The sequence below is a fragment of the Gorilla gorilla genome, chromosome 12, assembly GCF_029281585.2.
Source record: "Gorilla gorilla gorilla isolate KB3781 chromosome 12, NHGRI_mGorGor1-v2.1_pri, whole genome shotgun sequence".
Lineage (NCBI taxonomy): Eukaryota > Metazoa > Chordata > Mammalia > Primates > Hominidae > Gorilla > Gorilla gorilla.
In genome coordinates this window covers 133280453-133306104 of record NC_073236.2, presented here as the reverse complement: position 1 = coordinate 133306104, position 25652 = coordinate 133280453, and the positions used below count along the sequence as shown (strand labels likewise).

The window sequence follows — 25652 nt, the reverse complement described above, 5'->3', positions numbered from 1 at the left end:
ACCCAGCATTGGTATGTCATGATTCATCTGCTGCCAAACAAGTTAGATTTGTGCTAAGATACTCATAGTGAAGCTTAAAGAAAAAATGAAAAGGACATCAGGTCTTTCCAGGCAAGGAAGGTCCATTTCGTCCATGAATGGCGCTTTGAGCCTCTGGATACATTCATCTCTCTCATTGCTTTAGCTACAGAAGGTCTGTTATTGGAGGATTGTCCCAACAAGTGTAAGGCACTGTTTAATGAAGGAGAACAGGGACAACTTGATCACATTCCTCTGTCACTAACACTTTGCTCTGGTTATTTCCCAAGAATTTTTTCCCAAGAAATCCTTTGGCTGAATGTGGAAGAAAAGAGCGGAAGGACTTGGGGCTGTTGCAGCAAAGGAGCCCCACCTCTGCAGGTTTTGCCCACACTATGAAGATGCTGTGCAGCCAGGGGTGAGGGTGTCCTGGCTTCCATGCCCACTACCATATTCCCCTGTCCCTTGCAACCCAGTCTTCCTGCTGTGGCTACTAAAGTCTGTTGCCTCCCTGCTCATCACCGCTCCTCACACACTTGAGGTTTTGGAAGTTGTCATGCTGGATCTGGATATTGTTAAGTTGTTGATCCTTCCAAGACCAGCTGCTGCTCTACCATTTATAAAAGGCCAAGAAGCCTCCATCTCCCTTTGTCCAGCACATTCTGATTGTGGTCAATCTCAACAGAAACACAGGTAGTGAAATGAAGGCTGGGTATGTGGGTCTTTTCCTACGCTGCAAAATGGATTCATTGTTCTGCGGAATTTGAGCCTGACCAGAACAGCAGGACTTATAAGCCCCAGGACTGAAAATAAACTCCACAGTCTTTCAGATTCACAGGGGTCAGGAAAGGAGGAGACCTAGAAGAATCTCATGTTCCAAAGACAAACTCTCCTGCTACCAAATACCCACATTCTCGGAAGCTGAGAATATCTGGACATCTCCCAGTGCCAGACTTGCTTGCATTTCACATCTGGGCGTGGTGTTGCCCTAGAGCCAAGATAAACTCACGGTGGGGAAGTCCAGGGACACCAAAGTGTTCAACAAACGGCTTTTCTCATTCAGGAATCCTTCCCCTGTCAAATCCCGGGAATTATCTTGGGGGTCAGACAGAAATTTAAGTTCCATCATCACAACTGCCTTCACAACCACCACTGCCATAACCGGTCATCAGAATGACCTGCCCAGGGCCACACAAGTGAGACATTCGGGCCAGGACAACCATGCAGGCCCCTGACTCTGGGACCTGTGCTTCCTCTTCTTCACATCATAAATTAAAGGGACATTCATTATTTTTAGATGATCCAAGGGCGGATCTATAGGAAGAGAGTTGAGAAAATATGCATTCGGCCAAATTTTATAAGTATAAATTGATTAAATAATGTAATAAAAATTTAAGTATATATTCAGAGATAAACATGAGAAAGAGAAACAAAGATGATAGAAATGATGAAGACAGAGACAAGGTAGTGTGACTCCAGGAGACCAGGGAAGGTCACAGATCTCAAAACATGACCTCTCAAACTGCTGACTACAGGCTGTAATTCAACTATTCATTCAGCAAGAATTTATTTATCAAGTCCTTAAGATTAAATTGATAAACATGATTCAGTTCCAGCCCTGGAGAAGTTCAGCATTTGGAAGGAGCAGAGGCTAATATTAAGTATCGTGGATGCCTAGAGGAGAAAGAGATGTCTTCTATTTCGGGCATAGACATTGGTGAAAATCCAAACTTTGTCAGTAAAACGTAGCATTTTTAAATGTTGTCAATCATTCATATCTACATATAGCAATGAAGGACAAAGACTCTGGACGAAGTGCAGTGGGAAAAACTATTATAATAGAACCTTCAAGGAGGAATAAAGCTTGGGATATGGGAAAAGATAACCTGAGCGTAGGAGAGAAAGTACTGGTTCTCAACGCAAATTTTATTCATTTGTATGAAGGTCTGACAGGGACTATGAAGATAAGTCATAAAGACAAGGGTGATTCACCAAGTTTTCGAAGACAAGTTTGAAACACATCTCAAGGTTTATAGAAAAATGATACTCTAGTGCAATAATGGAGTCAATAGATCCCTGGTTCGGCACGGCAGGTCTAAGAGCATACTTAATGTATTCATTAGGTAAACATTACTGAATAGATCTGATATATCAAGAACATGGCCAGCATAAATGTAAAGGGATGAACAAGACATAATAACTGTACTTATGAGACCCAGTGTGTGGTGGCCAAGCCAATAGTCTAGGGGCTAAAACTAACCGTTGTTCAATCTAGGACTCCAGGACCAGATGCCCATCATGGAAAGCAGTTGTGTTTGCCTTCCCACAGTGAAATGTGGTCATACCTACAGGACATGGTTCATGCCCCCTGAAGTGGTGATAGATGAAGACTAAGGTTTCTCTGTCTCCATGTTAATGCATCTTCCTGTTAGGCATCTATCATTGTCAGCATCGATTGAATTTTTTCTGAACTTGTCATGTATCCATCAATACTTCTGAGCATTGCCTACCATTGTCTACTCTTCTTTCACTATTATGTTTCATTATTATGCCCCACATCCTGCTACCTAAAATCCCCTGAGACCTGCTTTCTCTATTTACTGCAACAGTGTCACTGCCACTGCCCAAGTCCAGGCCCTAGTCATATGGCTCACACATTATCAGCAACAGCCTTCTGCCTTGCCCCCTCCCTCTGAGTCCCATATCGCCAAAAACATCCGAGAAACTGTTGCATAAATGATCTTTCTAAGCAACATACCTAATCATATTTCAGCCCTGATGTAAATTCACCAGAGGCCTCCTCTTCTCCTGTCTCGTCTCATACACCCTAGCTTGAGTGTCCCGTGCATACTCTCCTTCCTAGCGCATGGCTTTGTGGACAGACTCTATTCTGGTCTCATCACCTCCATGCACCATTCTCTCCAGTTTTGCTTCAATATTTGCTGTTTCTTACTCATTGGCCTTTATACAGGCTATTTACACAACTAGAATGCCCTTTCTTCTCCTTCATCCAGCAGTTGACACCTACTCCGATATCAAATCTAAGAACAGCTCACTTCTTTCTTAAGTTTTTCTCCCACTGGCTAATTTAAATGATTACAGGCTTACATGATATCCAAGTGGATAAGGTTGTTATAAGTTTTCCTCACTGCTTTGTATTTACTACTTTATTTCTCTGGCTTACCACTAAATAGTCAAAAAGTAGTTGGTAGAGGGAATAAAGGGTAAACAAATAAATGAGAATCTTGTCATCTCTCCTCCCTTGTTTGGCTTTAATTTATTTTCAAATTGGAAAAGGGAAAAAAATGATTCCTTAAAAACAAACCAAAAAATGCCCTTAAAAATGAGCAGAGAAATTCTACTCCTCGAATCCCACCCTACTCTAGAAAGCTGAGAAAATGTAAGTGTTCATTGTTTGGAGGAATACGCTCTTCCTTTTCCTGTCTCCAGTGGCTCCTTTTCCTGAAGAAGGTCAATGGACCGCGTGGGGCCATTCAAAGCCAGCCAAGGTCACATGGACGGGGTTTGTTGGCTTCATCTCAGAGGATCTCTGGTTGAGTTGAATAAAGTTGCAACTTTATACATTTGGCTCATGCAAAGCCTTTTTAAAATAAGACTCTTCCATCTGAATTTCAAAACTTGTGCATATAGGACTTCCCCATTCCCTAAAGGCTCTTATTTCTAGCAGAGCTACGACATCACTTATGCTCACAGGATGCATAAAACGAATTATCTTTCTGGTCCACACCCTGAATTTCACAGAATTAGACATTTTTCCTGTCTCCTAGGAAGATGCAAAATGTGTTACATCCAGCTCTCAGAAATACATCCAGTTAAGCAAGTCATTTTCTACTTTGTATCATTCTAATCCCTACTGGTACTTCTTGAAGCTTCCAATGAGGCAGATTTTCATAATAACTTTAATAAAATCTTACTACCCCATATTTTGCTCATGTTACTGAGCCATGATAAACTGCAATGTAACTGAGTGAAATGGAGAGTCAGTTGAGTTGGGCATGGTAGGGAGGCATTGATGTGCTTTCTGCACTCTCTTGTTCAGTTATCCTGCAGGGGAATTCTCCAATCGCAGCATATTCAGCTTAAATAACAGAAAAACGGAAAACTTTACCTAGAAAGGGTGAATGAATCACCTTATACAATAATTTTGCTTTATAAATGAAAAAACAAAACGGAGAAAGTCATTTGTCTGTGACTGCAGTTGCTGGCAGAGCTAGATGCAGGATCTTGACTATGAGTACTACTATCACTAATTTGAGAGGTCCAGGAAGATCCTAACATCCTGAAAAAAATGTTCTAGGAGATATGTATTCATAGTAAGGATTTTGGCTTCATCAATTTCAAAAAGCTCATGACAGTAAAAAACATTGAGAGTTATATTCAAAGATCCTTTAAGCTCAAGGAGTCTCTTATTCTACAAAACATTCTTTGGACCTGTGGTGTCTCTAGCATAAGTTCAGAAGAAGCAGAAAAATAAAACTTCCCTTTTTTCCCCCAAACGGAAGTCTTATTTAAATTGAATTTCTTTCTTCCTTAGAACTTATAGATAAGCTTTTGCACAACAAAATAGTTCAAGGAACTTTAATAAGTTTTCAATAGATTCACAAGTAGGTTTTTATTTCTACCTTCCTTTAAGAAAATACATAGCAGTACTCAAATCTCTGTGACCATCACATTTTACCATATTAGGAAATTTTTGTCTAATAGTAACTCTATTAAGTGCATTGCCCAGAAGGCCACAAAATTCCTAATATGCCAGTCCAGATAGACTCATAGCATAGACAAAGCTGAGAGGACCTCAATCCCCATCTGGTGAAAGTCTCCGTCTACTGTTAGAAATAACAAGGACTTCCAAAGGGGAGTGACTTGGAGAAGGGTATATTGCAGCTAGTGGCCAAGGAGCCCAGGACTAAAAAAAAAAAAAAAAAGGCACGGGGGTTATATGAGTTTTGGGACTCATGATGTTCATGCTTCTTGGTACTCCTTCAACACTGGTAAAACATATAGTAGGCATTAGGTGAGGTTCAGGCATGGAGCATGATATCATGGATGGAGAGATGAACAAAGAACTGTTCCTCTCCTTGGACTCATAAATGAATAAGAGAAAATAGACAGGCTTCTTCTGGAACATCTGTTGACATATAAAGTGTTTCAATTTTCAATATGTGCCTCTACAATGACCCAGATGTTCAGAATAATTTTTATTAAACCCTGCTAACTCAGATTCAGTTTGCCCCAGGAGACCATGATAAAGATGAAGACGATGGTTAAGTATATATTATTGGTAACAAGAAACAGTATTTTTATGCACTGAAGTCACCTAACATCTCACTTTTTTATTTTTATAGGTCAAAAGTGCTTTCATCCAGTGGAAATAATGACTTCATATTGCAGAAAAAAGGAAAGATGACATTTGGTTTGCTTTATTAAAGACTTTGTCTATTAATTATAAATGAACCTTTGTACATGGTCACCGAGAGGGAAAGTGTAATGTGACTTTTATATCCAAGAAAGCATGAAAACATCAACATGACCGTTGGCCCTCTGAGATAGAGGTCTCAAATCTGTAGTCTGGTTAACCCTCTTCCTTCAATGTTGCTTTAATGTTTTCTCTTTATTTAACTATTACTTACAAAGCCTCTGGTACACCAGGTAGTCTGCCAGAGGCTAGAAAATCAGAGATGAATAAAACCTGATGCATATCTTAAAAGTGCACAGAGAAGGCTGGAACCAGTGGTGAATCTTTGCACAATGAAGAGGGAAGTGGTCCTACCTGGGAGTGTGCTGGGGAAGTTCTGTGCATGAATGTGTGAGGGATTCTGTAAGAATCACCACCTGCTCACCAAATCTTACCACATCCTGTAGCTCAGGTGAATTCTCCAAATGTTTCTAGGATACCTGGATGATATTGAGGAAAATTATAAAAGAATGATGGAAAACAATTATATATGCAATTTTGTGCTACTCAGATACCTTTTTACATTAGACTCTGGCCTAAATTAACCAGGGGCATTTTGCAGAACCCCTGATTTGACATAAAATGTTGTATCCACTAGCACTGCCCCTCATGCCCCAATTGTGAAAAGTTATCTCATGTTGCAGAAGATGGGAGAGCAGTGTCTGATGGCAGCATGCTATGGGAAGTCATGCAGGCTGGTATGGTTATAACCAGAAGCCAGGTCACATGTAGCCAGGTGGTGAATACTTATCAAAACAGGGACAACCATGGCTTGACACTAACGAGCCTCTGAGTGGAAGAAGAGTAATCATTGCAATCTTACAAAGTTCAGAGGTCAGCATACTGTGATCTTGATTCCAGCTGGAGCTACACATCATTCAACCAGCCACTGGTCATGCCACATTTTATCAATGCTAAGAGCAAAGAAATCCTGCCCATCATAAAAGACAAGGCCCTATCTCAAGATTTTAAAATCTAGTTTGGATACCAGTCTAGGGGAAAACTAGTATCTCCCAAACATCCTTACCCCTTCCTTGAAATCTCTCTTGTTCCTATTCTGATTCTTGTTTCTTTCTTCCTTTCTATTCTAATGATTTTCCCTAATTTTACACCCAGGAATAATTATTATATTAATAGTTTCTATTATAATAAAAGCTAACATTTTTCTAAGTGCTTACTTTGCACCAGACTCTGAAAAGCTTCGAGTATATTGGTCCATTTAATCCCCATAATAAATTTAGAAACTATTTTAACCAATCATGTATTTTACTTCCAACATTAATCATTCAGAAGTAAAATGACTTGCCTAAAGTCATACAGTGAGCAAGCAGGGGAGCTGGCCTTCAGATCCTGCAACCTCACCTTAGAGCTTGTTCTCATAAGGACTGCTGTCCTCTCTGCTCACTGCCTTGTCCTCACAGGCCAATTTCGTCACACGTATGTTACAGCTGACTCCAATAGAAAATCCAGCTTCTCTTTGGCCCATACGACGTTTGAAACACCTCTTAAAAGTTTTGCCTTTTGTGTGACCTCTGCCATTTTTGATGGTCCCAGGAATGGCATGTATGACTCTCCACTCTGCTTGGCTCAAGGTTGACTTTTTGTGGCTCCAGGTTGACTTTTCATGACTCAAGATTGAATCACCAATAACGTCTTTGCGAACTGTCCATAATAAAAATTAGGAGGGTCTTTAGGAAGATGTGGCTTTTATTAGGTTTAAGAATGACAAAATATTAAAATCAGACCTAAATTACTGTTCATGTTATAATTTAAATTTTGGGAGATGTGGTAGGGGCTCCACCATCTAATCTAAACTATTTCTCTCCAATGGAAAGAGGAAACTTTTTGCAATCCCAAATGGCTAACTTCGTGATACTACAGAGAGTCTTATGCCTTCTTTTTATGGATAGACATACAGTAGTGACAATGATGCTGAAAGACTTAGGTCCATCTGAGTTTCAAACACATGGCCAACTAAAGTGGGAGAAAACATTATCTGGGTCCACCTACCCCAGGAAGGGGGCTCATGAATGTGAGGAATATTTCAGAGGAAATTTGCTAATCAACAAAGCAACTAAATAGTAGGTAGCCAGGCCCTCTGGCAACAAACCAAATCCCTAGAAAGAATAATTCACACTTAATGCTGGAGAGGTCATCAAGTCCAACCTTCCAAAATTGCACCCTCTTACTCAGTATGATAATTTCCTCCTAGATCTTAGGAATCTTCTTCTCTAGCTTCACCTTGAAAAACAATAGCAGTGAGATGTTTACTAACTCCTATGCCCACCTGCTCTCTTTCTGCCTTTAGTTGTTGAAGTATTTATCCATCAATAACTACATATAATAGGTGATATGTAGATGAGATCTGACTCTATAGGGATTCCATCTGCTTGTGATAATGGGTACATCACACCTGCCTGTATTTTCTGAAAGACAGGCATTCACTTTGTCAAACAGTCGTTCCTACCATGTTATGTCTAAAAGGAACTCACCAGTGCTGCTATGCTGTCATCTTTAACTTCATAAGCTCTTCTGTTATGCATCTTCTACCAGTTTGTAAGGCCTCTGGAGACAAATAGCAGACCCTCGGTTTCTTTCTGTTGCCTACAGTGCCCAGCAAAAAGTTTGCCTCAACAGATTTGTCTTAAAACCAACACAGTAGAGTAAGAAGTTACCTGTCTCAAGATCTAGATGTGAATTCTAACTCTAGCTCTGGACAGATAGCTATGAGTAAGTCTCTTGTATTTCTTGTCTTTGTATAATATCTCTAAGACTAGAAAAGCAATGAAGACTGGAAAAGCAAGAGACTTACCCATAATTTTTAATGTAGAGAAGGAGATGATGAAGACAGTTATGTTAAATGCTCTCTGTGAACAAATTTCAGGGTCACTGAAGTCGGTAGATGTGAAGTCTGGTTTTGAATCTTACATCTGCAATTTACTGACTGCAAATAAAATGACAATCTCCCTGTATCTCATTTTCATCAGTTTTAAAATCAAAGTATTTGTAGCATTTATGACACAAGATTGTTTTGAAGATTAATTACATGAGATCACATATATAATGGGCTTAGCCCATAATACCTGGCATATAGTAAAATGTTCAATAAATGTTAGCTATTTTAAGACCTTTAAGATGTGAGAGCCAAGAAGCATTCTCTTGAGCAGTTCTTGCCAGATGGTTTCCTTACTCTGGGTTTGGCTGTTTCTTGGGAATGTGTTCAGTGAAAAAAAAATTCAACAAATCAATTAACAAACATCCACCAATACCTTCTACATGCAACAGAATGCTTCAGGCACTGTGCATGATCCAATAAGAGTAAGGTGTCCTCTCCCTAGAAGAGATACTTTAATTAAGAAGATAAAGCAACACATGAAAACAAAACTAAAAATTCAAAGTAGTAATGGATTCTCAATGGGTAATACATGCTCTGTTTCCTAAAGGAACACACTCTTTCCAGCCCGAATTGTTAGGGAGAGCTCCCTAGGGGAGGGAAGGCTTAAGTTGACATTATTTCCACCTCCTCCACAGTAATAATACATTGTATTCTCAATTCCACCAAAACAAAATCAAAATAAAGACAATGCGAGCTCCTTCTTCTGAATGTCTTCTCTTAGTAAATAGCATCATCACTTACCTAGAATTCCAAGGAGAAGGGCTCCCCAAAACCCTCTTTCCCTCAACTACCATGTCTATTTGATCATGAACATCTTCAGCACCTAGAGCTGAAAATACTCAAATCTGGGTCCTTCTTCCCAAATCCTCTGTGCCAATTGAGGTTCCATTGCTACTGGGTCTCTGATACTGTCTTCTTCATCGTTCCCTTTCTTTCACTTCCACATCTCCCCAGTCCATTTGTTCAGGTGATGACCATTGTGGTGTTTCCCCCAAGGAATGAAGGCCACAGGACAGTGACTGTTGTGACTGCCTCCTGGCATCTGGAGGATGGATGGTTTTATTCCAGTCATACCACAGCTGTGAACTGTCCTCTGATTATCATGCTCTTTCTAATCTCCATGGTTTCTCACACCAGGAAAACCCTTTTCTCCTACTTCTCCATTAAGAACATCCACCATCCTGTATCTTAAAGAACATGTAAAAGGTATCACATCCTTTAGAATTCCATTCAGTGTCTCCACTTCCAGGAAGCTTGTGCCAACACCTTCCTAGTGTGAATCAGGTACTCCTCCTCTGAGCTAGTCTAGCTCCCTGGGCTGAGCTCAGTGATTCCTCCTAATTATACTAAAATCATCTGTGTCTATCTGACTTGTTCACAGATACAGAGCTGCTGCTTCTTTTTTTTTTTTAAATAAAAAGAAGACAAATCATGGGTCATCTATTTCTGTGTCTCCTGTGCACAGCATAACACAGTCTTAAGAAATATTGGTTGAAAGTGAGTGAATGTACCTATGTGACCTCTGAAAGATAAATAAAATTTGATTAAATTTGCCAAATACAAGAAGTCTCTACAAGGAAAAGGCGTAGTAAAGAAAACATACTGCAAAGATGGCTAGATGTCTCTAGTGATATTAAGCAGTATCTGCCCCAAAATAGAGAACCTCATCAGCCAAGTGATTTACCTTCAAAACTGTAAATATCAAGAAACACTGAACCTAGATCTCCCTACTTTGCTGAACTGAGAGGAAAGTTGCTTATCTTTTTTATTACTAATCCATGTTGAATGTTCTCCTCTTCCACCTCAGCCCTTCACAGGTCCTCTAAAAGCCTAGATCTTGGTGTGGAATCCCAGAAATATACAGTGGCCCCTTGTACTGTTGATATTTTAACGGAGTTGTCAGGGAGTGGGAAGGTGTGCAACAGAACGCAGCAATGGTTTGAACATCCCTTTATCCTTTTCCATCCCATAAAGAACATTTTTCTGTATACAAATATGATAATGCTATCTACTGAGCAAAGCAGAAGCATTTTCAATGCTGCACAAATTAAGAAAGAGAATCCTTTGAAAGAAGTCTGTTTTTCAGGGTAAAAGTAAGACCACCAGCTACTGCCCAGGAAAAAAAAATATATCTGTAGTAGTTTTTAATATTGGTTTGATGAGATCTAGGTTATAAACAGGTCTGGTGCCATGTAATTTGCAACATAATTTCACTGTCTGTTTATCTATCCATCCGTCCACCCATTCATATGTATATAACATAGGCAGGAAATCTGGTGTCTGTTGCTAGTTCATAAATCAGTGTCTGCTCTCAACAACCTCTGAATACAAATGTGATTAAATTTGATACCATGCCCATTTTTCATTTATCAGATTTTAGAATGTGATGCCGTGGCAGCTGTCCTATGGTAATGTGTTTTGCAGTTAACCCCCTGAGTCCCAACTTCCTTCAACATATGAAGCCCTTGCAGAGACATTAGAAATTCACAGAACAAGACACCTACTCTGCTTATCACAGAGAAAGTTTTCCTCAGCATATCAAGGAAAGAAGAGAGGGGAAAGAGCTGGAAGTAACATTAGAAAATTGAAGAAAACCTCAGAATTGCTGCGTTTCTGATCTGCAGAAGACTTTAGAGATTGTCTAGCCCTGTGCTTCGCAAAGTTTTCTGTCCTACACATCACATGGGGCTCTTGTTAAAGAGCAGATGCTGGTTCAGTAGGTCTGGGCTGGGGCCTGGGATTCTGCATTTTAATCCAGTTAATCCAGTTGATCTACTATTTCCTAAATTTAATAATCATCTGATTGACTGATGTACTTAAGTGTCCTCCCCAGCACCATGACTCAGATTTTCCTGGAAAATGGACCTTGAGAACAAGGAAGGGTACCTGGAACTTTTAACAGCCAGCTCACACAACGGACCAAGTTTGGGAAACGTTGAAAATGGAGGCGTAAAGGAAAAGTGAGTTGCTAAAGTTGAAACTTGAACACAGAATCTCAAGCAAGTGTTTTGCTGCCAAACTAGTCTCAATGGAAATGAGATAACTAGAATAGAGGTTGGAGAACAATTCACAATACTCACAACAGGTTCCAGAAAGTGGACTCTAGCAGAAGGGATTATTTAGAGTTAGTGCTGGAGAACAGTCCTGGATTAGCAAAACAGGTCCTAGAAAACAACATACCCCGATGTTTTGTGAGGCAAACAAACCAGGTCAGACCAAATCACTGGCCATAAGGTATCTTTTCTGACAACCTAGCTGCTACTGAGGAAGCCCGTTTTCCTTGTCTCTCCCTTCATTTGCCTTCTGAGACCCTATTTACAAAAAAATCAACTCCTTCTTCTGGAAGCTGTATTCTACAGAAAGGAGCCCCTTCATGGCTTCCCAAGATCCACTACGGCTTCCCAAAAGCTTCCTGATGTATTTTCACTCCACCCGTGATTTCTAGATCACTCCAGACCTGCAGAATCATCGTGTTCCTGTGTGGATTGTTCAACAAGGAAGATAATTATGGAAATGTACCTGTTATTGTTCTTTTCTTGGTGAGTGATGGTCATCCAGGGGAGCTTGGATCGCTGAGGTTTGCGGGTGAACTGCAAACTCCTAAGCATTGGTACATACATTTAGGATGATACTGAGTAAACCAAATAAGCATTCTGTATACCTCAATTTCCTTTTGGGGAAATAGCAAACACATTTACTGCTCACCTTAAAGGACATTAAAAAAAAAATTACAATACTTAAAAAATGTGAAATTAAAGAAACAACATACCCAACTTGCGGAACACTTGCTAGGAAATAATAACCAGTTAGACATCAATTTTTTTTTTCAGATTGGCTAATGGTGTTTGTGTACCTTTAGTGGGCTGCAGAAGGCAAAATGCATGCCACGCAATAGGCTTGGACATGTAGCTATCACCTTAGCAAAAGGCTTCTGTTCAAGGGTGGTGAGAGAGCCTGGGTCTTCCTTTCACACAATGATGCCTGCAGAGGTAAGCTGCTGTGTCTTTCTCCATAACTACTTGGCATATGCATCAAGAGCCTCAGAAATGCTCAATGACTGGGGAACTTCTGGAAACCTGGTTTAAAGGAATAATTAGCAATGTGCAAAAGAGATCCAAAATGCCATCTCATTTACAAAAGAAAACTTTTGCATTACGTAAATATCTAAACACATAGAAATGGCTACATATATCATGAGCTTCATCTCAGGTAGGGTGTCATTTAGATTTAAATGACCATATAACATGTAGGGTTATGCAGTCATTTAAAAATGTGGTGTGAGAAAATATGGAGCTTCTCACTTTGTTAAGTGGGATAAAAATAAGATCACATAAGCATAACCTAAGTACTTAAGTAGTCACAAAAAAGGGAAATTAGAATTACATATAAAAAATATTTTTTCATCAGTCAAATGGAGAAAAGAATGCCTATATTCTAGGGCAGTTTTAGGAAGTATAGGCTAACTATGTAAAGCACCTAGCACAGTGTTCACTATGTTATATTATCAAAAATAATCCATGATAATTACATTAACAACCGTAATTAACACTTGCCATTGATACTGGAATTGTTTTTCTTTTCTGTTATATAATTTGTCTCTGTTTTCTCCTCTGAGTTTTATATAGTCATAAAATATTGCCTTTAGAAACAGAAATGCCACTATTTATACTTTTAAAAATTACTATGGACAGAACATGTGGGTTCTCTTCACAGCTCTCTCTCTACTTTAGCTCTGTCCTAAAGAAAGAACCCCTGTCTTGAGCTTAACCCTCAGTTGTCTGGCATTCACAGGGTTAACAGCCAGTCTCCAGCACCCCCTCCCTACCCCAAGACAAGCTGTGATCTTCTCACTGCAAGTCTATCCCCAACCAATCCCCAAACACAAAAGCCCAGAATGAAAGGAGTGGGGGTGGGGCGCTCGCTGTGTGGCTTTTCTCTGTTTTTCAACATAAAAAAAAAATGAGAAGAGAAAGCAAAATCTCCTTTTGAAAAAATAAATGCTAAATGCTAGGCTTTTTCTCCTCTCCCCAAGTAGCTGGCCTTATTAAATAGGGATTCATCAATGTTTTTTGTTGTCTCAAGTAGGATACTATTTATTGGGTGCACAAAAGCAGATAAAGCCACAAATGAGTTGCCTGGTCACTCTTGCCAACAGGAAGATGCACATAACATGCAAGAGGCATCCTCCTCTCCTGTTCACTGAATGCATTTCAAAGGGCCTTAAATCTTTGTGTCACAGGGATCAGCTTATGGTTAAGCAGAGCACAGTATGCAAGGTGCTGGGAGAAGGTTGGCTGGCAGATGGTGGCTGGTTTCTCTCTCTTTTCTCTTCCTCCCTTCTCACTTTCTCCCTTCCCTTCTCCCACTTTCTTTCACACAAGTCCCTGTATCAGTGGCCCGTGGCCCTCTCTGTGACACATCAGACTCTGGCGTGCACAGATGAATCTCCCTGAGTTCATCTATATTTTCAGCCTTGTGAAAAAAAGAATCTGTGAGAGCTACATCACCTTCAAGCTTCTATAGAAAGGAGGATTTAAATTTCTATTCAAAACAGAGCTTGTTATAATTGAGAACAAGATTCTCCTCCCTGAGGCACTTTGAGTCAATTAATTGGCTTTTTTGAAGTGTTAATAGGGAAAAAAAAATTTGACCTTTTCCAGGGCTTTTTCATGGAGCTATTGAAGAAAATTGCTGGGCTATTAACCAAACCAATTCTGGGGCCACAGAGCCCCCAAGAGCTGAGTACTCTTGGGGATGATTGAAATACAAAACATGGTTAATTCATTCATCATATCAGAAAAAGCACCCATTTGATTAAGAGACTATTTTTACACTACCCCGTGTGTGTGTGTTTCTGTGTGTGTGTGTGTGAGAGAGAGAGCGAAAGAAAGCAACCAAGGCAACATGTTGCAAACTTTAATGCAGCAAGAAGATATCCTTAGAAATAGACTCTCTCCATATTATAAATTAAAACAAAAAGAAGGCAGGGTGCGGTGGCTCACACCTGTAATTCCATTTGTTTGGGAGGCTGACGCAGGTGAATCATCTGAGGTCAGGAGTTCAAGACCAGCCTGGCCAATATGGTGAAACCCCGTGTCTACCAAAAATACAGAAAAAACTAGCCGGATGTGGTGGTGCTCGCCTGTAGTCCCAGCTACTCTGGAGACTGAGGTAGGAGAATTGCTTAAACCCAGGAGGCGGAGATTGCAGTGAGCCGAGGTTGTGCCACTTGCCCTCCAGCCTGAGTGACAGAGCAAGACTCTGCCCACCCCCCAAAAAAATAAATAAATAAATAAATAAATAAATAAAACAAAAAGGAAAAGAAAACTATTGAGAAACTAAACTCAAGAGAAGAGTGCTCAAGAACTGAGATCCAGTAGATACAACTCTGGTTTAAGGTTTTTCCAGACACCCAAGAGTTCCCAACATCTCTAAAGTCAAGGTGGGTATAGTTGGTCAATTTATGTCAGTAGATACAATCTGTGTAATTTTAGCCTCATCTGTGAGAAAGCTGAAAAAATTATTTTGAACTTTTTTATAATTTTTATTCTGTAGGTACCCATGCAAATCCTGACAATAATTTTTATTTTCTGTGATTAACACACACAAAAACCAAAGAGAACAGAAGGGTTTTACCACTTATTTTTTCCTCCCATAGGCTTCTGCTCATGGTACTTTGAAAAAAACAAGCAGCAACACCAAAGTTGTACAGGCTTCACAGGGCACTCTATTACAGGAACAGATGGTCATATAAATGAGAACTTGATTTCACTGCAAGAAAACCTTCCATTCATCTCCCATAGTTTGGGAATGGGGTGATTGGATTAATTAAATATTCTGGTAAGCAGTGAGGATCCATTTATCCACAATGGATTACCATTTTTAAAAAATGTACATCACCAGTAAGTACACTGTGCATGGGCTCGATGGAACACAGTCTCATCCTTCACATTGTGGCTCAGAACAGAACTCAGACTCATCAATTCAGTGACAGCAGGGCCAGCAAGGCTTGAGTGCTAAATAGCTCCATTTGGTGAACACTGAAGCTTCATTGTACTAATGATATAGGGAAAACCTAGGAGCGAACCCAGGCTGATGAAATGCTAGAGGAAGGACTAGGATAGCAGGAAAACTTAGATACATTTCTAAAAAGGAACAAGATTGATAAGAGGGAGCTAGCATGGAAGAGGTGAAAACTGGATTCTAACATCTACAAAAAAAAACCTACAACAAACGTCATACTTAATGGTGAAAAACAAGAAGCTTCTCCACTAAAATCAGGAACAAGGCAAGGATATTTCTTCTCAACTGCTTTCCAACACTGTATTGAAAGTCCTAACTAATTCAATAAGGTAAGAAAAGAAAAGAAAATGATATACGTATTTGGAAGGAAGAAATGAAATGGTCTTTGTTTGCAGATTACCTGATTGTCTATGTAGAAAATCTGAAAGGTTAAACAAAGCAATTCCTGGAACTAATAAGCAATTATAGCAAGGTTGCAGGATGCAAGGTTAATATACAAAAGTCAATAACTCTCCTATGCACCAATGATGAATAAGTGAAACCTAAAATGCTTAGGTATAAACCTAACAAATTATGTACAATATGTATATCTTAGGCAGTTTAGGCTGCTATAACGGGACACCATAAAATAGGTGGCTTATAAACAACAACAAATTCTTTCTCATAATTTTGGAGGCTGTAAAGTCCAAGATCAAAATGCTGGCAGATTTGCCATCTCATGAGTTCCTGCTTCTTTCTGTATTCTTACCTGATGGAAGGGGGAAGAGAGCTCTTAAGAGTTTCTTTTATGAAGGCCTTAGTCCTATGTTTGAGGGCTTTGCCCTCATCACCTAATCACCTGCTGAAGGACTCACCCCCCAATACCATCATAGTGGGGGTCTTTCAACATATAAATTTTTAGGGGAGGAGTAGCACAAACATTCAGTCTATAACAATTTATATGAAAAAAACTAAAACTCAAACCAAATAAAGAATTAAATTAACAAAGAGATATTCCAAGTTCAGGAATAGAAAGATGCGATATTTTCAAGCTTTAATTTCTTTCCAACTTGATCTATAGATTCAATGAAATCCCAGTCAAATTCCCAGTGAGTTATTTTTTGATATCGACAAAATGATTCTAAAGTTTATATGGAGAGAAAAAAGACCCAGAATAGCCAACTCAATATTGAAAGAGAATACCAATGTCTGAGAGCTGCCACTATCAACTTCAAGACTAAAGCTACAATCAACAATCAAAATAGTGTAGCACTGGTGAACAAAAGACAAATAGATCAGTTGGATGGAATACAGAGCCAAGAAATAGACTCATATAAATATAGTCAACTAATCTTTGACAAAGGCGCAAAGACAAAACAATGGTGCAAAGACAGTATTTTCAACAAACAGTACTGGAACAACTGGACATCCTACAGCCAAAACTGAATCTAGACACGGACCTGATACCGTTTTAGAAAACTGACTCAAAATGGACCATAAACCTAGATGTAAAGCATAAAAATATTAAAGTCCTAAAAGATAACATAGGAGAAAACTTAGCTAACTTTAGGTATAGCAATAGATTTTTTAATACACCACCAAAGGCATTATTCATGAAAGAAATAATTTATAAGCTGAACTTTTTTTTTTTTTTTTTTTTTTGAGACAGAGTTTTACTCTGCCGCCCAGGCTGAAGTGCAGTGGCACGATCTCGGCTCACTGCAGCCTCCACCTCCTGGGTTCAAGTGATTCTCCTGCCTCAGCCTCCAGAGTAGCTGGAACTACAGGTGCCCACCACCATGCCTGGCTAATTTTTGTATTTTTAATAGAGACGGGGTTTCACCATATTAACCTGATCACCTGATCTCAGGTGATCTGTCCGCTTCGGCCTCCCAAAGTGCTAGGATTACAGGCATGAGCCACTGGGCCTGGCCAATAAGCTGAATTTTATTAAAATTAAAAATGTTTATAAAAGGCACTGTCAAGAGTGTGAGAAGACAAATGAAAGACTGAGAAAAAACATTTGCACAAGTCATGTCTTTCACGTCTTACAAAGAGCTGTTATCCAAAACATACAAAAAAACTCTTAAAACTAAACAATAAAACATGAACAAACTGAAAAGACCTTAAGAGACATCTTACCAAGGAAAATATAACAGATGGAAAGTGTGTATACAAAAAGTTGCTCAACATCATATGTCATCAGGAAGATGCAAATTAAAACCACAGTGGGATACCACTATACACTACACTATGAGTACACAAAACACTAACACCACCAGATTCTGGAGAGGATGTGGAGCAACAGGAACTTTCATTTATTGCTGGTGGAAATGCAAAATAGTACAGCCATTTTGAAAGCCAGTTCAGCACTTCCTTACAAAACTAAATGTACTCTTCCCATGTGATCCAGCAAAGCAATCACTTTCCTGGCTATCTACACATAGGAGTTGAAAATTTATGTCCACATAATAACCTGCACACAGATGTTTATAGCAGATTTATTCATGACAGCCAAAACTTAGAAGCAACCAAAATGTATTTTAGTACATAAATAAACAAATAATTTAGGGCATATCCAGAAGAAGGAATATTGTTCAGCACTAAAGAAAAAAAAAGATTGAGCTATTAAGCCATGAAAAGACATAGGGGAAACTTAAATGCATATTACTCAGTAAAGAAGCCATTCTGAAAAGGCTACATACTGACTGATCCCAATTATACGATATTCTAGAAAAGGCAAAACTATGGAGATAATAAAAACGTCAGTGGTTGCCCAGGGTTTGGGGGAGAAAAAATAAATAGGCAGAGCAAAAGCATTTTCAGGGCAGTGAAACTACTCCGTATGACACTATAATAATGGATATACATCACTATACATTTGTCCAAATTCACAGAATACAGAACACTAAGAATGAATCTTAATGTAAACTAGGGACTTTTGGTGATGTGTCAATGTAGGCTCATCAATTCCAACAAATGTACCGCTGTGGTGGGGGACTTTGATAATAAGGGAGGCTGTGCATGTTTGGGAACAGTGGGCCTATGGGAACTCCCTGTACTTTCCACTCAATTACACTGTGAACCTAAGACTTCTTTAAAAATAAAGTATGTTCAAAGACAACAAGAACAACTGAACTCTCACCTGATCCAATAGGATGCAGGGAAAGAAAACAGACCTGTCAAAGTCAAGGGGGACTGTGGTAGGATGTGTCTGACTCACTCTCAGCCCCTACGTTAACATCCCTGGAGGGGTTTTTATTGAAGAATGAGGAACAAGAAGATATAGGAACCATCATTCCAGGTAATGGGGGTGGGAGGGTGACGCCCTCTCCAGCACATTTCCTCTAGAACCCAGAATGAGGATGCTTCCTGAGTTAGCTGCAGGGACATCAGTGAGGGTTTGTGCCATGGAATGGTCCCCAGGATGGGTGCGTGGATCTGACATTCACGGAGCCTGAGTAATTTATTCAGTAGCCTCTCTGAACCTTAGTTTTTTTCATCTACAAAATGAGGCAGCGATGTAATGGTTACCCTGGATTGTTAAGTCAGGAAAACAGAAACACGGGCAGAATGCTCAGCCTCCTGTCTGGCTAGACCAAGTTCTCAATAAATGGCTGCTGATATGGTTTGGCTGTGTTCCCACCCAGATCTCATCTTGAATTGTAGTTCCTATAATCCCCACATGTGGTGGGAGGGACCAGGTGGAGATAATTGAATCATGGGTGAGGTTTCCACTATCCTGTTCTCATGATAGTAAGTTCTCATGAGATATGATGGTTTTATAACGGGCTTCCCCCTTTACTCAGCTCTCATTCTTCTTCTCCCTGCTGTCATGTCCACCATGCCCACCAGTCCACCATGACTGTAAGTTTTCTGAGACCTCCCCAGCCATGCTGAACTGTGGGTCAATTAAACCTTTTTCATTTATAAATTACCCAGTCTCGAGTATGTCTTTATTAGCAGAGTGAGAGTGAACTAATACAGCTGCTTTCACTGTTATCCACCTGCAAGGACAGCAAAAGGAATTTCCCCAACAATGAGAGAGAATCTACAGTCTTTGGGATAGGCCACGTGCCTAGGTGTTGAGAGAGTTTTCTATACAGCTGTCTGCACAGCTCCAGCCTATTCCATGACTAAACCCCTCATCTTATCAGGACTCTTGTTGTTGAAAAAGCTGATCCCTCTTTGCTTCATCTCAGGCTCCTACTCCTGGATGGCCATCCCCTCTCTGGGACTCCATCTCTTCCAGCCAGGCTTCCCAAATGCTGGCTGCTAACACATGGACTCCTGTTCCCCTTTTCCTGCCTTTCACCTGCCCACTGCTGGCTGACCACAACATGCTCTGGGGATTGCTGTGCTCCCTCTCACTGTGTAAAGCAAGGGCTTGCTACACCCCCATTTCAATCACTTTGAGCAGCAGACACCATGGTTTCTTTCTTTGATTTCTGCCTTGCAGAAACCATGCTATCTGGTTTAATCTTCTCAACAAAATTTTTGAGATTAGTAGTGTTTTTTCCATTGTAGAGATGTGAAACTGAGAATTTAGAAAAGTAGGAGGCTTGCCTGGAACCACAAATTCTGTAAAGAGCAGACGCAGAATTTGAACCACCTGTATCTGTTAAGCCCGTGTTGTGCCTGCAGTAGCGAGATGCAGTACACATGATCTACCCTCCAGTGTCTAGCATCCTCCAGTAGTCACTGCTGACTCCTGACCCTTAGAGGGAGACTCCAGAGAAAGCACTTTGTACACAACAGACCCCCCAAGCATGCTGGCCTAAGGAGCTCTCTCAGGTGGCCTATGTCAAGTTCAAAAAAGGAGAAAAGCAAAGACAAGAAACAGTTGCTATGAAATATCTCCCTTTGGTTTCTAACGACATGTCTATTAGCAATCATCCTGGTAGTAATTGATCATAAAATCCAATTGTTGGCTGGCCCCATGCCCCTCATAATGACAACACTGGGAGAATGACCAACAGCGTACTTCTGCCAGCCCTGTAAATCCATTCTGTATTTCCAGAGTGAGAACATCCCATAAAAGGCGGGAACTGTAAAAGCTCATGAGGAAGAAATAAACATGTAACAATAGAACACAGATGGACAGTTGTGCTGGGAAGCAGCTGCACAGGGAAAGAAGAGAATTGAGCTCTCGGGTTGTTTTTGGAAGAGCCGAGTACACATCTTGAACTTCCACGCCTGTCTCCAACCCAGGTCTGAGATGGTGTCTTATGTTTCCCAGGGGTTTAAAAATGCAGTGAGAAAAGACTTGGCATATATCTTAGCAACCATGTGGGCTTGGGAGCCAGGCAAAGTTGCAGCTCTGCACTTACCAGCTGATGCACCTTGCTCAAGTCACCACCCCTTCCTGTGTCTCAGTTTTCTGGTCTGTAAACTGGTTGTGATACTTCGTTATGGTGAAACCTCATTAGGCAGTACTGTCGATGCTGCACAGATCTTTGTCACTGAAAAGTTGCATGTATCCTATAGCTGTCATTTTACTTATGCCATGCAACAACCTAAAGAAAGGAAGAAAACATCTAGCAGCAGAACCGCGACTTTCTAGTACCCAGAGCTGGCGCAGGGGAGGTCAGAGCCAGATGGGGGGCATGGCTCATCCTGGCCCCAGAATCCAGTCTTGGGGAAGCATGTAAACAGGGAGGCTGCAGAAAGACACTATCTGTGCAAGCGGGCAGTGTACCTTTGTCCACAGCACAGGCAGCACGTGAGAGCAGAGCCCACCAAAAAGAGCACTGCCCACGGAGGGCTGTGGGCAGATGGACTCTAATGACACCATCCCGTTTCCAAGGTTGAACCCTATGGGAGGACAGACTCATGCAGCCCATAAAGATCAAGTCATCCGACCAATAAATAAATAAATAAATAAATAAATAAATAAATAAATAAATAAAAGGGGGAAAAAAAAAACCCAAGATGGAAACCTAGATCCACAACGGGAAAGTGACTTGTGCAGGGAACCTGTGGTGCCCAGTGTGGGTGGCAACTCTTCCCTCATCCATGCAGCTTGGCCCTACCTTGATCATCGTCCTTTTTAGCATGAATTTATCAATTGCCCAGTATTTTCAATGGACTATAGAGGGTACAGAGAAAAGAAAAGTGAGAAATGGCATCTATATTCAAAAGATGCTGCAGAGACACCTCCCCACGCCCAGCCTGCCTTGAGAAAAAGAAGCCACAAGAAAACTCATGCTTACAGCACAGACTAGGTGTTGAAGGCAGGTGGTGCAGAAACTTAGGAGGAGCGGCACTGAAGACTAAGGAGGTCCAGAGACCATGGAAAAGTTATTGGGAGAAGGAAGGACTTGAGACGGTATTTGAGGAACATTGTTAAGGTCTAGACTGACAGATTAAGAGAGCAAGATCACCTCGGACAAACAGCCGACAGGAGTCTCTGCCCCTTGGAAGCAGCTCTAGCAGGCTGTTGTGTAATGGAAATGCTGACTTTCACTTATACAGTACATTTCTATAAAATTATCAATACGAGAAGCTGTCTAAAAAGGAGTGAGGTATTTTTTCATCAGGGAAGAGGCTGGTTGCATGTGCTATTTCTTCCTAGAAAGCAGGAACTGGGTCCAGAATTGGTCTGGCTTCAGAAAACAAAAAAGCCTTTGCCAAGTCTAGGGTTTGTACAGCTCTCCAGTGGAGTTATGAAAAGCCCGGTTAGAACATAAAGAACGGTCTGTTCTGTGGGAGGCAATACAGCTTCACCAAGGGGAGAGGGAAAGTAAGCCTGTATCAGTCATATTTCCATCCCTGGGAGACCATTAGGAGAAATTCAATTAAAACCCATGACTTCTACCAAATCTCTATGGCCAGTTTGAAGAGACTACTTCTTAGAAAAAGCTGACTCCAGCATTATCTGTCTTTAGCTGAGCTGTTATGAAAAGACTATAAGAGTAACAAAAAAATGGTATGTGCTTTTATTAAAACAAAACATAACAACAACATAATGCTGTTGCAGAAACTTGGAGATGCTGCAAATGTAGGTCTGTTCTGCTTGTTGGCTTTACCTCTCTCTCTTGTTCCTCCCTTCTTCCTCCTCATTCTTCATCTTTCTTCCTCATTCTAAGCAGAACATTTACAAAATTCAGGCTTCCTGTAGGGTGAATACCTGAGCTTCAGTTCTTCTCTGGGGCAGAATATTAGCAAGGACAGTGAGCTTAGTTTTGACTGATTCTGGCATCTTCACAAAGCAAAAACCAAAGTATTGACGTAAGAAAACTGGATTGGGAGTTGGGAAAGGTTATGACTTAATGATAAAGGAATTAAAGAGACACATTGGCATTATTTTTTTCTCCTGACACCTGCACAATGCCAAAAGATAAATCAGAACAGAAAACATTAAAATTGGAAAGGAACTTAGAGACCACCTAGTCAAGGGATGACAGATTCCACAGCCAGTACCATCTCTAAGGTATTGGCATTGATAATCGCTTCTCCCTGGAACTTTGTGTTGAGTAGGATTCTGAGGCTCAAGTTAAACTCACCAGGATTGACTCTTCTGATCAGAGAGCAATGCCTAGTCTTAGAAAACAGAAGAGGCAGTGTCTGCATCTGGTATTAGCATTCTTTATTTAGTTCAACAAAGTCACATGGAGATAATATGTTACATCCTGACTTTAAACATTAGTTCAGAGGAGAAAAGATGCTGAGATCCCTGCTGCAGTTATCCACGACTACATAACAAACCACTACCAAACTTTGCATCCTAACAACGATTTATTATTTTGCACAGCCTTGTGGATAATGAGCTTAGGGTGCAGGTTGGGGAGACTGGTGGTTCTCACATGATAACTCAGAGCTCCCAAGAAAGCAAATGTGGAAGCATCTAGACCTCTTAAGGCCCTGTCTAGAATTGGCTGGGCAGCATTTTCATCACATTCCACTGGTAAAGGTGTTCTTACCTTGTATGTGCCTGCAGGGATGAGAGAATTTTGGCCATCTTTGTAGATAATCCGCTACAGTCCCTCCATGCTGCCTTCATGCAGCAGGTAGGTGAGTACTCCACAGGCTTTGCCACCCAGAACAGGGAAGCCAAACTGTCAATCTCAAGTCCCTAATCTGTGACCTGCTTATAATTCTTACTCCACAGTTATCATGGTGAAGACCAACGAGATGATGAACATGTAGCACATATCGGTATCACAAGAATTCCACGAGAAGAGCTCAAACTTTTATCATCATTTCATTTATGCCTGTTAGCATGAAAAAAGAGGCTGAGAAGGGAAGATGGTGACAAGGAATTGCTAAGCAGCAGGTCACATGGGTCACCCAGCATGGACCGGCCTGAACACAGCCTCCATCTCCCCACTCTTGCCAATGTTCTCATGTGGACACAGCTGGCTTTGTTACATCAGAATGAAGGCCTCCCTTATGATGGCTCAGTGTTTCCACAGAAATGCCCAAGGAACATGATTATAGAGTCAGTCCATTCATTAACACAGAGGGTTAGGGGTTGGGAAAATCATCTAATCCAACAGCCTTATTTTGAAAATGAAGTTTCCAAGCCCTAGACGTTCATGGAAGCTCATGAAAGGTTCCTAATCACAGTGCCCTTTCCGCGGTAACATGGGCTCCTTATTTAGTTCCATTCAGAAAACCTGAAGAGAGGCCTCCCTGGCCAATGGTAGTGGGGATTAGAAGCAGTCCGTTTCTGTTAATATTTATATTCTATTTTAATAAAGCCTGGCTTCTTACAATCAAGTGCAACCTAATTTGTCCAGAGCCGACACTCCCGAGTGTACAGAATCCCCATTTGATTTTGCTGTTTGGAATGTTATCCACTCAATGGTTTCTCTAAACAACAGTGAAAGTCCCCATCCACCATGAACCTGCAGAGCATAACTGGATATTTTCTGGCCAATTGGCTCATTGCCTACAGCAGAAATCTTCAAGCAGAAGCTACTGAAACAAGGACACTAATTTGCTAAGCCAGGAAGTTTTTCAAAGTCCATGATCCGGAAACACCAAAAATAGAAAAACCAACACAAAAATAAACAATAGAAAAGTGGCCCATGCCTGTAATCCCAGCACTTTGTGAAGCCAAGGTGGGTAGATCACCTGAGGTCAGGAGTTTGAGACTAGCTTGGTCAACATGGTGAAACCCTGTCTCTACCAAAAATATTTAAAAAATTAGCCAGGCTTGGTGGCGGGTGCCTGTAATCCCAGATACTCAGGAGACTGAGGCAGGAGAATTTCTCAAACCCGGGAGACAGAGGTTTCAATGAGCCCAGATGGTGCCACTGCACACCAGCCTGGGCATCAAGAGCGAGACTCCATCTCAAAAAAAAAAAAAAAAAAAAAAAAAAGCCAGAGATTTTCTTAGATAAGTATGTGGAAGGATCCCAACATCTAAATGTTTCTACATCATGAGATGAAAGGAAACTAATGATGATCTCTCTTTTTTTTTTTTTTTTTTTCAGATGAAGTCTTGCTCTTGTTCCCCAGGCTGGAGTGCAACGCCGCCATCTCGGCTCACCGCAACCTCTGCCTCCTGGGTTCAAGCGATTCTCCTACCTCAGCCTCCCGAGTAGCTGGGATTACAGGTGTCTGCCACCACCCCCAGCTAATTTTTGTATTTTTAGTAGAGACAGGGTTTCATCTTGTTGGCCAGGCTGGTCTCGAACTCCTGACCTCAGGTGATCTGCCCGCCTCGGCCTCCCAAAGTGCTAGGATTACAGGTGTGAGCCACCGTGCCCAGCCGATGATCTCTTTATAGTAATTTCTGACATACGTATATCTTCAGGGTTGACATACAGATTATGCTTTTCATTCACACAACTTTCAGGTAAGTCCGACTGGTGTTACTACCCACACACCATAGAGGAGGAAAGGTAGGCTCAAAAAAACTGACTTGCCCAAAACAAGTTAGATGGTGGGACACAAGATAGAAAGTGGGGAAGTCAAGACTGAAGCACCCACCTCCTGGCTCCGTCACAGCCATGTGTGCTGATATCTGGGCAGCTAAACGTAGAGTGCTGGAGCCCACATGGGGTGTATGGCTGGGGAATTTTAGCTTTACTCTCATTTCTAGCATCTATGTTGGAAAAGCATTTTGTGTTTTATGCTTTTATTGTATATTCAGCCAGTCAAGAGTCATAGTCTATTTCATTCAGGCTTATGCCACTCACTAATGTCAGTAGAAGCCTATGCATTTCTTAGAAATTGTAGTGGAAGATGTAGAAAGTACACTTGTCAAATTTGGGCATGATTCATCTGTGAGAGGAACCTTGTGCATGGAAA

General features: G+C 40.8%; 1 long non-coding RNA gene across 5 annotated transcripts in view; it reads right to left on the bottom strand.

The window, feature by feature from the left end:
• The window catches only part of LOC109025650 (uncharacterized), a 33339-nt gene extending 9615 nt beyond the window's left edge, over positions 1 to 23724 (bottom strand). For 2 of the 5 annotated variants that reach the window (XR_008677101.2, XR_008677104.2), the window contains exons 1-8: positions 23315 to 23724; positions 12244 to 12466; positions 11910 to 11990; positions 11471 to 11554; positions 8307 to 8438; positions 7987 to 8098; positions 6857 to 7156; positions 5890 to 5934 (exon numbers count right to left, since the gene is read on the bottom strand). This is a non-coding gene — a long non-coding RNA (uncharacterized lncRNA). The remainder of the gene's footprint in view (positions 1 to 5889; positions 5935 to 6856; positions 7157 to 7986; positions 8099 to 8306; positions 8439 to 11470; positions 11555 to 11909; positions 11991 to 12243; positions 12467 to 23314) is intronic. The other 3 variants (XR_008677103.2, XR_008677102.2, XR_002004564.4) reach the window with 3 other exon arrangements.
• Between the last annotated feature and the right edge of the window lie 1928 nt (positions 23725 to 25652).